This window comes from Lithobates pipiens, unplaced genomic scaffold (assembly GCF_037356315.1).
Source record: "Lithobates pipiens isolate NorthernLeopardFrog02 unplaced genomic scaffold, aLitPip1_a1.2 Scaffold_25, whole genome shotgun sequence".
Lineage (NCBI taxonomy): Eukaryota > Metazoa > Chordata > Amphibia > Anura > Ranidae > Lithobates > Lithobates pipiens.
In genome coordinates, this window is record NW_027507787.1 from 244,181,960 (window position 1) to 244,197,760 (window position 15,801).

Sequence of the window (15,801 nt, forward strand, 5' to 3'; positions counted from 1 at the left end):
GTTCTTGTATACATTAAACACGTAAGTCCGCCGCGGCGAACGACGGAAAAAGGCGTTCGAACGTGCGGACCGCGAATGTCGGAAATTCGCCGCGAAACGACCGCCGGGCGAACCGTTCGGCCATCACTACATGACACTGATGACACATATGTGGCACTGATCACACGTGACACTGATAACAGATGGCACGTGACACTGACAGGTGGCACTGATGACAGATGGCACTAATATGTGGCACTGATGTGGCACTGATGACAGAGGGCACTTATACATGGCACTGGGGACAGATGGCACTGACAGGTGGCACTGGGGACACATGGCACTTTATTTTCGTTTTTATTTTTTTTCACTAACCGCTGCAGCCGTTCATCTCTCCCTCCTCACTGTCTGTGTGAGGAGCGAGAGCCGGCGATGAGAGATGATCTCATATGTTTACATATGAGATCATCTCTCATTGGACACGCCGGTCTCCCTGTGAACGGCCACTGTGATTGGCCATTTACAGCGATCTGTGATTGGCTGTGTCCAAGGGACACGGCCAGCACAGAACTTCCCCGATGCGCGCCCACGGAAGTAAACAGGAGGATGTCCAAGGACGGCCTGCCGGCAATTGGCGTCCGCGCTGCGGCCGTCTTTTTACAACGTAATGGCAGAATACAAGTAAGGGGGGCTGAGAAGTCGTTTTCTTGGCTGTAGCTATAGGAGGAACATTGTGACGTCATAGAAAGCATTTTCATTTTCTATATGGCTCCGGCGACTTCCCGCTTTATAGGGTTTGGGTAATAGGCAGCGCACTATTTCTGTATTCTCCAGCTACACCACGCCCTCAATACACCAACAGTGTTCTGCATCACCATTTCACTGCATTCGTGGATTTGGCCTTCCCGTCCATCAAAAATGAAATTACTTCAACGGCATCCCAGTCTTAGTCCGTAGGGTTCAATATTGAGTTGGCCCCACCCTTTGCAACTATAACAGCTTCAATTCTTGTGAGAAGGCCGTCCACAAGGTTTAGAGGTGTATTTGTGAGGTTAGCCCTGATGTTGGATAAGAAGGCCCGGCTCGTGTCTCCCCTCTAAATCAGCCCAAAGGTGTTCTATCAGATTAAGGCCAGGACTTGAGTTCCTTCACCCCAAACTCTCTCATCCATGTCTTTATGGACCTTGCTTTGTGCACTGGTCCACATCATTTGGTGGAGGGGGGATTATGGTGCGGGGTTGTTTTTCAGGGGTTGGGCTTGGCCCCTTAGTTCCAGTGAAGGGAAATCTTAAGGCGTCAGCATACTAAGACATTTTGGACAATTCCACCACCCCAAATTCGCTCGTCCATGTCTTTATGGACCTTGCCTTCTGCACTGGTGGGCAGTCATGTTGAAACAGGAAGGAGCCGTCCCCAAACTGTTCCCACAAAGTTGGAAGCATGAAATTGTCCAAAATGTCTTGGTATGCCGACACCTTAAGAGTTCCCTTCACTGGAACTAAGGGGCCAAGCCCAACCCCTGAACACCAACCCCACACCATAATCCCCCCTCCACCAAATGATTAGGACCAGCGCACAAAGCAAGGTCCATAAAGACATGGGTGAGAGAGTTTGGGGTGGAGGAACTTGACTGGCCTGCACCCGATAGGGTTGAATTAGAGCGGAGACTGCGAGCCAGGCCTTCTCCTCCAACATCAGTGCTTGACCTCACAAGTGCGCTTCTGGAAGAATGGTCAAACATTCCCATAGACACACTCCTAAACCTTGTGGACGGCCTTCCCAGAAGAGTTGAAGCGGTTATATCCAAAAGACCTGGCTAAAACCTTTGCACAGTACTGAAGAGAGAACATTGTATATACAGATATCATGGGAAGTTGGGGGGTGGGTGACACCAGCTGAGGCAGCCATCTTGTGAGATTGTGTTGGCCGGGGATCGAACCCGGGTCAACTGCTTGAAAAGCAGCTATGCTCACCACTGCACCACCAACACAAAGTAGCATGTTTTTGGAGTGTGGGAGGAAACCGGAGTACCCGGAGGAAACCCACGCAAGCACAGGGAGAACATGCAAACTCCATGCAGATAGTGTCCTGGTCAGGATTTGAACCATGGACCCAAGTGCTGCAAGGCTCACCACTAAGCCTCTGTGCTGCCCACATGCGGCCTCTGTACGTGGCCTACAATATTGGTGATGTCCTTTGTGTGGAATGGGATAAATACATGTCCTCTGGTCTGTATAGTGTCTCTACTCCATGGATAGGATCTGTCTTATGTAAGAGGACATGAGCTAGCCATGGGGGTGACCTGAAATGTAGACAGGCAGGGACAGGACAACTCATTTAAATGTGGAAGCCTGACTCTTCATTCTTCTAGGAACAGCCAATTGTCTTGTCTCTCACTACCCCCTCTCTTCCTACACCCCCCTCCCCCACTTCTTACACCCCCTCCCCCTTCTCTCACTACCCCCTCTGTTCCTACACCCCCCCACTTCTTGCACCCCTCTCCCACTACCCCCTCCCCCTCTCTTCCTACTCCCCCTTCCTACACCCCCCTCCCCAACCTCTCACTACCCCCCACTTCTTACACCTCCTCCTTGTCTACTTATTTTAATTCCCAGCATGGATTTCCTTTTCTGGTAATACAGCACCACTCAACGTTGGAAATTGTCCATAGATCTTTTCACGTTTTTCCTACGACGTGCGACGCTTGGATGGACAGTAAATGTAGTCCATCGTGGCCTATGGCCGGAACCCATCGCTGAGGTCATGTATGTGGCTAGAAAGCTCGGATCACTCCAAGGCCCAGTATTCTTCCTCTTAGCTGCGATGCTCACAATGGGAAATCCGGTCTCCTCCATAGTGCTCTCTGCAGTTTTGCTTGGTGGAAGGATGACAGCATTTGCTGGAAGAATGATGTCACTTGGTGGAATGCTGTCATCACTCACTGACATGATGCCACTCTTCGTTCCCTGGCGTAGCGGGTCACGTAGGTAATCCTGAGGAGATGCATGTTTGGAAACAGGTACATCTGTCTCTTCCACAGTGCTGGCCACATTTTCACTTGGAGGAATGATGTCCTGGCTTGTTGGGATTATGTTGCCAACCTTGATCACTTTGGATGGCCTGCGCTTCTTTACTGACCGGCATAAATCCCGTACATGGGCACGGATGAGATCCCTAGGAGGAGCGACTCTGGGAATAGCAAAGTCAGCCTCCTCCATGCTGCTCTCTTCATCTTCACTTGGTGGAATGGTGTCCTCAGTTGCTGGTAGAATAGCGTCACTTGGTGGGGTGATGTTGCTACTTGTTGGTTGTAACAGTCTGTAGAATGGCTTGAAATATATTACGAGCAGTACCACCAGCATGGCGATAAACCCCAGAAAGCATTCTGACTGGTGCTCAGTAACAATTTTTATAAGTACGGGTAGGACTGTGTTCTCTAGGGTCACCCACCCCTTGGACCCGACTGACCAGAGCCCAGTGACAACCCATTGGTACCATTCACCAGCATTTATGAGCAGCGGTGGGACTGTGTTCTCTAAGGCTGCCCACCCCTTGGACCCGACTGACCAGAGCCCAGTGACCACCCATTGGTACCATTCACCAGCATTTATGAGCAGGGGTGGGACTGTGTTCTCTAAGGCTGCCCACCCCTTGGACCCGACTGACCAGAGCCCAGTGACCACCCATTGGTACCATTCACCAGCATTTATGAGCAGGGGTAGGATTATGTTCTCAAAGGCTGGCCCCCTGTTGTTCCAGATATAGATCAGTAGATACATGAATCCTCTCAGCTGCAGGAACTTCAAATAGTATTCTAATATTCTGGCCAGGAAATTTTGGTGCAGAATGTTCTTCAGAATGTAAATACATATCATGACAGCCCATGGGAACAAGATTCTAAAAATCAATGGAATCTGCACCGGCTGCTGCGTTGTTTTCGTGATCCCCTCCTTATGTTCCATGCGGATCTCTGGGGACTCTCTGATGTCATTTCTGGGTACAGCCCATGGGTACAAGATTGTAAAAACCAATGGAATCTGCACCGGCTGCTGCGTTGTTTTCAGGATCCCCTCCTTATGTTCCATGCGGATCTCTGAGGGGTCATTCTCCAATTGTCTGACCATTTCCTTCACGGGTTCTTGGGTCATCTTCATGTCTCCCTCCATGTGGAACTCTGGGGAGTCTTTGATGTCATTTCTGTGTACTTCCCATGGAAGCATTACTATAAAAAAGATGGCAAGGATAAAATTCCTCATCTTTTTTTTTTTTATATAGAGTAATTGAGAAATAAATTCAATTACAGTCGCTAGATAAGTAGTAAATGTCAATAAATGCCAATCACTACAGAAATCAGAACGATTACGCTGAGTCTTCTGAGATATAAAGCAATGCAAATACAGGAACTCTGTAAGGAAGCAGCTTACTCTGCTGAAAGCAAATCTCAACTGACACTTATGGCTCTGCACTCACTATTTATAACCGCCAGAGGTCAGGTGTCACTATGGCAATGCAGTGTGCCAGGTCATGTGACCTGCACTCTGTGACATCATAGGGAGTGGTCTTGTGAGCCAATAAGATTGCAGCAGGGGAAGCTGAGCAGTGGCTGCTGCGATCTGATTGGCTACATATTGAGTGAACAAGAATGTTTCCTATTGGGAATCCGTAGGTATAATAAGAGACTTTATGAGAATAATGGAGTCATGGGAGGAATATTAATATGATTTATAGTCTGTAGGGGCAAATTACACAGAAATACATAAATATAGTTATTAGAAGATCAGATCATAATTTTGTTACTAATATTATCATAAATGATTTTATTAAAGTGTGTGTGTATATATATATATATATATATATATATATATATATTATTTTATTAAAAATAAATAACTTTATTTTATTAATAAAATAAATTGTAATAATTTTAATACATTTAAATTTAATAATAATAATAAAAAAAGTGTATATATAGAATTGTTGTTGGTATAATATAAATTGTAATAATATGTATTATTTTAAATAATTGAATATTATGGTAAATCTTTCCAGAAATAATAATATTAGTAAGTGGAATAATAATAATGATATAATAAAACAGTTGCCTGTACATCCTCGGGTGTAATGCACACAGGTGCCGGTAGAGGGCAGCAACATTCATCTCCTCCTGTAGGATCCCATCACCATAGATATCCTCCTGTAACACCCATCACCATAGAGCTCCGGCAGATCGGTGTGCCCCAGTGGTCGGGGTGGATGGAGGGAAGCTGCGCCCCGGGGTGGCCGGGAAGGGGAAGTGCTGGAAGAAGGGACACAGCAGTGAGTGGAACCCCTGAGGGGAGGAGACACCGGGGGAGAGGGGGGAGGGGAGGAGTCGTTATTGTTATTGTCTGTCATCATTATTATCAATAAAGATTTGTAATCCTCACCATGTAATAATAGAATGGTGCATTGTATGTCATGTGATCAGCACTGCCCATCCCCCACCCACCTCTTATTACCCACAAATCTCATTATTATTATTTGTACATTTATATATGGGGGGCTCCTTGTCCTCCTGACCCCCCTATTCCTGGACGGTCACAAGTGCTGTTTTTACCTCTTGTTTGTGATAACAGCAAGGTCTGCTGCTCCTCTGAAAAGCAACCCACACAGATCGCTCTTCAGAGGCATTTGTCAGGCGGTAAAGAAGCGATATGTTGCCTCCTCACCTGTTCTAAGCCGGTAAATGCCTCATCACCGTGCAATGCACACAGCTGTAGGTGGCAGTGCAGCCCCATTCACCCCGGGTACACCCCCAGCTAAAGGGGGGGCAGTCGGGGGGGGGTAAAACCATCTCTACCATGTGTTTTTACCACCCCTCCGACTTGACATGTGAGCAAGCCCTTGGCTCACCTCTGTGCGGCTGCATGTAAGGCGGCCTATTCATTTCAATGGGCTTCCCTACCCGCAGGAACGCCGGGAGAGAAGTCCCCGCCCCCTTTTTTTCATTAAATTGCGCCGCACCAAAAGCCCCCCGTGTTTGCCAATGTGTGGGGTACCATTAATAATGAATGGCGCCCCTAAAGAGCACAACATTTGTCGGGGTGTCGGGAAGCGAGCGACACACAATAACGAGATCCGAGCCTTGGACAGGGGCGCCCCCAAGACTGAAAATACGTTCCAATGGCGCCCCCGACTGGAGAATCCGCTACTTATCACCAGACCCCGAGATCAACATTTCTATTCACCCACTTCCATACCGGGCACTTTTACCCCCCTTCCTGCCCAGGCCAATTATCAGATTTCAGCGGTGAGTGACAATTGTGCGGTCAGATAACACTGTACACATGTGACATTTGTATCATTTGTTTTCACACAAATAGAACTTTCTTCTGGTGGTATTTATAATCACTGCTGAGGGTTTATTTAAAAAAAAATTAAAAATAAAATTAAAAAGACTGAAAATTTAGCAAAAAAAGTTTCTTACTTTCTGTCGGTAAATTTTGTAAATAAGTTATTTTTCTCCTTCACTGAAGAGGAGACACTAATATTCCCCACTAATGGGCACTGATAGGTGGCACTGATGGGCACTGATGAGGCGACACTGACTGGCATCACTAATGGGCACTGATTGGTGTCACTGACGGGCGGCACTGATAGGTGGCACTGACAAATATACATGTGGCGCTGGTACTGAACAGATCCTCCAGTACTGAAGTCCAACTGGCCAGTGATCTGCTATGCAGCCTAAAAATAGTCTATTAATTCAGGGCAGCCTTAGCAGGGAAGCAGAAGCGATCTCCAAGATATGCAAAGAAAAACAAATGCAGGCGCCTCTGAGTCAGACTGTAAAGTGTGTATTCATAAAAACACTATGGGGGATGATTTACCAAAACTGGAGAATGTAAAATCTGGTGCAGCTGTACATGGGAGCCAATCAGCTTCTAGCGTCAGCTTGTTCAATTCATCTTTCACAATAAATCCTGGAAGCTGATTGGTTTCCTTTACAGACCTGCACCAGATTTTACACTCTCCATTCTTAGTAAATCACCCCCTGTGTGTTTTTATTAACCACTCGCTTGCCGGGCACTTAAACCCCCCTCCTGCCCAGACCAATTTTTTAGCTGTCAGCGCCGTTGCACTTTGAATGACAATTGCGCGGTCGTGCTACACTGTACACAAATTACATTTTTATTGTTTTTTTTTCACACAAATAGATCTTTCTTTTGCTGGTATGTAATCACCATTTGGGTCTTTTATTTTTTGCTAAACAAACAAAAATAAACAAAACTTTTTGAAAAAAACAAAACAAAAAACGTTTCATAGTTTGTTATAAAATGTTGCAAACGGGTAATTTTTCTCCTTGGTTGTTATTCGCTGATGAGATGGCACTGATGAGCTGCCCTAATGGGCACTGATGGGCTGCACTAATGGGCACAGATAAGGCAACACTGATGGGCACTGATAAGGAGGCACTGGGTGGCACTGGTGGGTGGTACTGATAGATGTCACTGATGGGCACTGATAGCTGGCACTGATTGGCACTTGTAGGTGGCACTGATGGGCACTGGTAGGTGGCACTGATGGGTGGTACTGTGAGCACTGGTAGGTAATATTGATAGGCAGCACTGGTAATGACACACTGTAGGCACTGATAGGTGGCACTGGTGGGCACTGGTAGGTGGCACTAGCAGCCACTGGTAGGTGTGGCTAGTGGGCACAGAAACCTCTCCACGATCGGGACCGATGTCCCTCTTGCAGCTACCGGCTCTGATTAGATCACATGATCAGCTGTCATTGGCTAACAGCTGATCACGTGGTAAGGCACGGATTGGCACTTGTAGGTGGCACTGATGGGCACTGGTAGGTGGCACTGATGAGTGGTACTGTGAGCACTGGTAGGTGATATTGATAGGCAGCACTGGTAATGACACACTGTAGGCACTGATAGGTGGCACTAATGAGTGGCACTGGTAGGTGTGGCTAGTGGGCACAGAAGCCTCTCCACGATCGGACCGATGTCTCTCTTGCAGCTACCGGCTCTGATTACATCACATGATCAGCTGTCATTGGCTAACAGCTGATCACGTGGTAAGGGGTCGGGACCGACCTCTTACTCAGATCTCTGATCAGCTGAGTCTCATAGACTCTCTGATCACAGAGGGCGCCACACGCCCACCCTGCAGGGAGCGCGCATGCTGATCAAGCGCCGGATGACGTCCAAATTAAGTCTGCACTGTAGCCGTCTTTCAGCTATAGCGCGGACAGGAAGTAGTTAATACACACTTTACAGTCTAACCCAGAGTCGCCTGCATTTGTTTTTTCCTGATAGTTGGCATTGATGGGCAGCACTGAGTGGCATCACTAATGGGCACTGATTGGTGTCAGTGATGGGTGGCACCGATGAGCACTGAAAGGCAGCACTGACTGGCATCACTGATGGGCACTGCTAGGGCTGTACTGTAATCAGTGCCCTGATTACCTGTACAGGTCTCCCCTGCCAGGAGAGAAAATAAATGGCACTTCCTTGTTTACATGTGAACGGCTGTGATTGGACACAGCCGATCACATGGGTAAAGAACCGCTTCATCGGCTCTTTACCGAGATCAGGGGCAGACCATGTCCTAGGAACAATTCTGTTAGGATTAGGAACCCATTCTGTATGAAGAATGGCCAGTACTGGCGTCACATCCGGTCCAGGCTGCAGGTAAATACTTTTTTTATTTTTTTAAAGCAATTTTTTTTTTTTGTTCTTAACCACTTCAATACCGGGCATTTATACAGATTCCTTAGCAGACCAATTTTTAGCTTTCAGCGCTCTCACACTTTGAATGCCAATTACTCACACTGTACCCAAACAAAATTTTTATCATTTTTTTCATACAAATAGAGCTTTCTTTTGGTGTTATTTAACCACTTTCAGACCGGACCAATTTGCTGGTCAAAGACCAGACCACTTTTTGCGATTCGGCACTGCGTCGCTTTAACTGACAATTGCGCGGTCGTGCGACGTGGCTCCCAAACAAAATTAACGTCCTTTTTTTCCCACAAATAGAGCTTTCTTTTGGTGGTATTTGATCACCCCTGCGGTTTTTATTTTTTGCGCTATAAACAAAAATAGAGCGATAATTTTGAAAAAAACGCATTATTTTTTACTTTTTGTAATAATAAATATCCCCCAAAAATATATAAAAAAACATTTTTTCCCTCAGTTTAGGCCGATACGTATTCTTCTACATATTTTTGGTAAAAAAAATCGCAATAAGCGATTATTGATTGGTTTGCGCAAAAGTTATAGCGTTTACAAAATAGGGATAGTTTTATAGCATTTTTATTAATAATTTTTTATTATTTTTTTTTTTTTTTACTAGTAATGGCGGCGATCTGCGATTTTTATTGTGACTGTGACATTGTGGGGGACCCATCGGACATTTTTGACACATTTTTGGGACCATTGTCATTTATACAGTAATCACTGCTATATAAATGCAGTGATTCTTGTGTAAATGACACTGGCAGTGAAAGGGTTAACCAGTGGGTGGCAGTGTAGGGGTTAAGTGTTCCTAGGGGTGTGTTACTAACTGTGGGGGGGTTGGGCTTTCATTTAGTGTACACTGATCTCTGCTCCAATCACATGGAGCAGAGATCAGCGTCACTAGTTGCTAGGCAGAATGGAAAAATGTTGTTTATACAGCATTTCCTCCATTCGGCCGCTCCGTGAGACGATCGCGGGGATGCCCACGGCGATCGAGTCCGCGGGTCCCGCGACCGGACTCACGGGGGTCCCGACCAGCGTGGGAGCCATTCTGTCGACGTACATCGTCGTGCGCTGGTCGGGAAGTGGTTAATCACCACAGGGGTTTTTTATTTTTTGCGGCATAAGTGAAAAAAGAGCAAAAATGTAGGGAAAAAAACAAAACATTTTTTTTTCGTTTCTATGATAAAATTTTGCAAATAATTCATTTTGTTCATAAATTTGGGCTAAAATGTATACGGCTACATCTGTTTGGTAAAAATAAACCAAATTAGTGGATAATATTTAGTTTCTTTAAAAGTTATAGAGTCTACAAGCTGTGGTGCAAATCATTGAAAATTGATCACACCTGATGCACTGACGGCCTATCTCATTTCTTGAGGCTCTGAAATGTCAGGAAAGTACAAATACCCCCCAAATGACCCCTTTTTGAAAAGTAGACAGTCCAAGGTATTTAGTAAGAGGCATGGTGAGTTTTTTGAAGTTGTAATTTTTCCCCACAATTCTTGGTAAAAAGAAGAATGTTTTTTTTTGTTTTGTTTTTTTACAGAATTGTCATAATAACAAGTTATTTCTCATACACGGCATATGCATACTTCCAATTACACCCCAAAATACATTCTGCAACTCTTCCCGAGTATGGCGATACCACATGTGTGGGACTTTTACACAGCCTGGCCATATACAGAGGTCCAACATGGAAGTGGTACCTTCAGGCTTTCTAGGAGTATAAATTACACATCTCATTTCGTTCCTACCTATCACACTTTTGAAGGTCCTGGAGCACCAGGACAATAGAATTACCCACAAAATGACCCCATTTTGGAAAGCAAACACCCCAATGTGTATTCTATGACATTCTGGTGACAGGTACTCGGGTACTCCGATGGGCTGGTGACAGGTACTCGGGTACTCCGATGGGCTGGTGACAGGTACTCGGGTACTCAGATGAACTGTGACAGGTACTCAGATGGGCTGTGACAGGTACTCGGGTACTCAGATGAACTGTGACAGGTACTCGGGTACTCAGATGGGCTGTGACAGGTACTCGGGTACTCAGATGGACTGTGACAGGTACTCGGGTACTCAGATGGACTGTGACAGGTACTCGGGTACTCAGATGGGCTGTGACAGGTACTCGGGTACTCAGATGGGCTGTGACAGGTACTCGGGTACTCAGTTGGACTGTGACAGGTACTCTGGTACTCCGATGGGCTGGTGACAGGTACTCGGGTACTCTGATGGGTTGTGACAGGTACTCAGGTAATCAGATGGACTGTGACAGGTACTTGGGTACTCAGATGGACTGTGACAGGTTCTCCGGTAATCAGATGGGCTGTGACAGGTACTCGGGTACTCAGATGGACTGTGACAGGTGCTCGGGTACTCAGATGGGCTGGGACAGGTACTCGGGTACTCAGATGGGCTGTGACGGGTACTCAGATGGACTGTGACAGGTACTTGGGTACTTATATGAACTGTAACAGGTACTCGGGTACTCAGATGGACTGTGACAGGTAGTTGGGTACTCAGATGAACTGTGACAGGTACTCGGGTACTCAGATGGACTGTGACAGGTACTCAGGTACTCAGATGGGCTGTGACAGGTGCTCGGGTACTCAGATGGGCTGGGACAGGTACTCGGGTACTCAGATGGGCTGTGACGGGTACTCAGATGGACTGTGACAGGTACTTGGGTACTCATATGAACTGTGACAGGTACTCGGGTACTCAGAAGGCTGTGACAGGTACTCGGGTACTCAGATGGGCTATGACAGGTACTCGGGTACTCAGATGGACTGTGACAGGTACTCGGGTACTGAGATGGGCTGTGACAGGTGATCGGGTACTCAGATGGGCTGTGACAGGTACTCGGATACTCAGATGGGCTGGGACAGGTACTCAGGTACTGAGATGGGCTGGGACAGGTACTCGGGTACTCAGATGGGCTGGGACAGGTACTCGGGTACTCAGATGGGCTGGGACAGGTACTCAGATGGACTGTAACAGGTACTCGGGTACTGAGATGGGCTGGGACAGGTACTCAAATGGACTGTGACAGGTACTCGTGTACTCAGATGCGGTGTGACAGGTACTCGTGTACTCAGATGTGGTGTGACAGGTACTCAGGTACTCAGATGGGCTGTGACAGGTACTCGGGTACTCAGATGGGCTGTGACAGGTACTCGGGTACTCAGATGGGATGTGACAGGTACTCGGGTACTCAGATGGACTGACAGGTTGTCAGGTACTCGGGTACTCAGTAGACATGTGCGATTCATTCCGTACGAATCTCAAATTCGTACGAATTTTGAGAAATTCGTACGTTCGGGAGGATCTGAAATATGAATTGCCGTGCGTCCGAATTCTGTACGGAATACAAACTTTTGTTTACGAATTCCGGATCTCAGTCATTATGCTTATTATGACTTGCAGAAGACTTCTGTGATAGAAGTCAATGTAAGTTGCCTGAAGACATCAGTGAAGGACTTTCCTCCTCTCTGGGCTGTCAAGAAAAGAACAAAGTGATACAATGTTTCTTCTTCAATGGGCTGAACTCAGTGTGTAGAAGTTCTCAGTTTAACCATTTAAAGACTAAATCTTTTCTGACACTTGTTGCTTACAAGTAAAAATCCAGTATTTTCTGCTAGAAAATCACTCAGAAGCCCCAAAAATTATATATATATATATATATATATATATATATATATATATATTTTAGCAGACACCCTAGGGATTAAAATAGCAGTTGTTGCAATATTTTATGTGACGCAGTATTTGCGCAGAAGCCTTTCAAACGCAAGTTAGCCCTTTTTTTTCCGGTCGACCTCTAGAGAGCACTGGCATTAGCAGCGTGACATACAGCAATGACACCTGCACCGTGACATAACACATGTATGAGGTGAATCTGGGATCGACAACTACAAGCATTCTTTTTTTATATGTGAAATTCTGAAAATTCAGGAATCTTGAGATAAAGGAGGCGAGGGAAGGTCAGCGAAGGTAAAGAAGAGGGTGTAGGAGATGATCACCAGCACCAGCACCGTGATATAGAGCACTGACACCTGCACCGTGATAGAGTGATCTGACACCAGCACCGTGACATAACACATGTATGAGGTGAATCTGGGATCGACAACTACAAGCATTCTTTTTTTATATGTGAAATTCTGAAAATTCAGGAATCTTGAGATAATGGAGGCGAGGGAAGTTCAGGGTAGGCAAAGAAAAGGGTGCAGGAGATGATCACCAGCACCGTGATATAGAGCACTGACACCTGCACCGTGATAGAGTGATCTGACACCAGCACCGTGACCTAACACATGTATGAGGTGAATCTGGGATCGACAACTACAAGCATTCTTTTTTTTATATGTGAAATTCTGAAAATTCAGGAATCTTGAGATAATGGAGGCGAGGGAAGGTCAGGGTAGGCAAAGAAGAGGGTGTAGGAGATGATTCTTTGCCTACCCTGACCTTGAAGTTTTGCCTACCCTACCCTGAAGTTTTCTGCAAATCATAATAAGCATAATGAGCAATGTTTTTGCCTTTAAATTCATCGTAAAGAACGTTTGTACACGTTAACGAAAATTTTTATTTCGTACGAAACAGAACGGAATTTCGGACACGAAATACGAATTACGAATTAATTTTATTACGAATCGAAACGGAACAGAACGAAACAAATTTTTTGACGGCGCCCATGTCTAGTACTCAGATGGGCTGACAGATACTCAGGTACTCGGGTACACAGATGGGCTGACAGATACTCAGGTACTCGGGTACACAGATGGGCTGGGACAGGTACTCGGGTACTCAGATGGGCTGTGATGGGTGATGACAGGTACTTTGATGGGTGGTGAATCAGTGTGTGAGGAGCGAGAGCTGGCGATGAGAGATGATCTCATATGTTCACATATGAGATCATCTCTCATTGGACACGCCGGTTTCTCTGTAAACGGCCGCTGTGATTGGCCATTTACAGCGATCTGTGACTGGCTGTGTCCAAGGGACACGGCCAGCACAGAACTTCCCCGATGCGCGCCCACGGAAGTAAACAGGAGGATGTCCAAGGACGGCCTGCCGGCAATTGGCGTCCGCGCTGCGGCCGTCTTTTTACAACATAATGGCAGAATACAAGTAAGGAGGGCTGAGAAGTCGTTTTCTTGGCTGTAGCTATAGGAGGAACATTGTGACGTCATAGAAAGCATTTTCATTTTCTATATGGCTCCGGCGACTTCCCGCTTTATAGGGTTTGGGTAATAGGCAGCGCACTATTTCTGTATTCTCCAGCTACACCACGCCCTCAATACACCAACAGTGTTCTGCATCACCATTTCACTGCATTCGTGGATTTGGCCTTCCCGTCCATCAAAAATGAAATTAAACATCAATCTGTCAAATAATCAACATATAAAAAGCAAGACAGCTGCACACAGACTCCATATTATTTATTGTACTAAATAAATATACAGAGAGGAGGCTAAATGAGACGTCATCATGAAGGAGCTATATACAGCACAATGAAAAAATAATATCCACTATATTGCCAAAAGTATTGGGACACCTGCCTTTACACGCACATGGACTTCAGTGGCATCCCAGTCTTAGTCCGTAGGGTTCAATATTGAGTTGGCCGGCCTCTATGCAGCTACAACAGATTCAACTCTTCTGGGAAGGCCGTCCACAAGGTTTAGAGGTGCATTTGTGAGGTTGGGCACTGATGTTGGACAAGAAGGCCTGGCACCACCCCAAACTTGCTCATCCATGTCTTTATGGACCTTGCCTTCTGCACTGGTGGGCAGTCATGTTGGAACAGGAAGGGGCCGTCCCCAAACTGTTCCCACAAAGTTGGGAGCATAAAATTGTCCAAAATGTCTTGGTATGCTGATGCCTTAAGAGTTCCCTTCACTTGGAACTAAGGGGCCAAGCCCAAACCCTGAAAGACAACCCCCCACACCATAATCCCCCCTCCACCAAATGACTTGGACCAGTGCACAAAGCAACGTCCATAAAACATGGATCAGAGAGTTTGGGGTGGAGGAACTTTACTGGCCTTCACCCGATAGACCACCTTTGGGATGAATTAGAGTGGAGACTTGCGAGCCGAGCCTTCTCATCCAACATCACTGCCTGACCTCACAAATGCGCTTCTGGAAGAATGGTCAAGCATTCCCATAGACACATCTCCTAAACCTTGTGGATGGCCTTCCCAGAAGAGTTGAAGCGGTTATAGCCAAAAGACCTGGCTAAAACCTTTGCACAGTACTGAAGAGAGAACATTGTATATACAGATATCATGGAAAGTTGGGTGACACCAGCTGAGACAGCCATCTTGTGAGATTGTGTTGGCCGGGAATCGAACCCGGGTCAACTGCTTGAAAAGCAGCTATGCTCACCACTGCACCACCAACACAAAGTAGCATGTTTTTGGAGTGTGGGAGGAAACCGGAGTACCCGGAGGAAACCCACGCAAGCAGAGGGAGAACATGCAAACTCCATGCAGATAGTGTCCTGGTCAGGATTTGAACCATGGACCCAAGTGCTGCAAGGCTCACCACTAAGCCTCTGTGCTGCCCACATGCGGCCTCTGTACGTGGCCTACAATATTGGTGATGTCCTTTGTGTGGAATGGGATAAATACATGTCCTCTGGTCTGTATAGTGTCTCTACTCCATGGATAGGCTCTGTCTTATGTAAGAGGACATGAGCTAGCCATGGGGGTGACCTGAAATGTAGACAGGCAGGGACAGGACAACTCATTTAAATGTGGAAGCCTGGCTCTTCATTCTTCTAGGAACAGCCAATTGTCTTGTCTCTCACTACCCCCTCTCTTCCTACACCCCCCTCCCCCACTTCTTACACCCCCTCCACCTTCTCTCACTACCCCCTCTCTTCCTACACCCCCCTCCCCCTCTTCTTACACCCACTACCCCTTCTGTTCCTACACCCCCCACTTCTTACATCCCTCTCCCACTACCCCCTCCCCCTCTCTTACTACCCCTCTCTTCCTACTCCCCCCTCCCCCTCTTCTTACACCCCCTACCCCTTCTGTTCCTACACCCCCCACTTCTTACATCCCTCTCCCA

At 46.5% G+C, this 15,801-nt stretch overlaps 2 non-coding genes across 2 annotated transcripts; both read right to left on the reverse strand.

The window, feature by feature from the left end:
* Positions 1-1,897: 1,897 nt before the first annotated feature.
* On the reverse strand, positions 1,898-1,969 carry TRNAE-UUC (transfer RNA glutamic acid (anticodon UUC)). The gene has a single exon. It is a non-coding gene; the product is annotated as a tRNA-Glu (tRNA).
* Positions 1,970-15,056: 13,087 nt separating this feature from the next.
* On the reverse strand, positions 15,057-15,128 carry TRNAE-UUC (transfer RNA glutamic acid (anticodon UUC)). Its single transcript has one exon. It is a non-coding gene; the product is annotated as a tRNA-Glu (tRNA).
* Between the last annotated feature and the right edge of the window lie 673 nt (positions 15,129-15,801).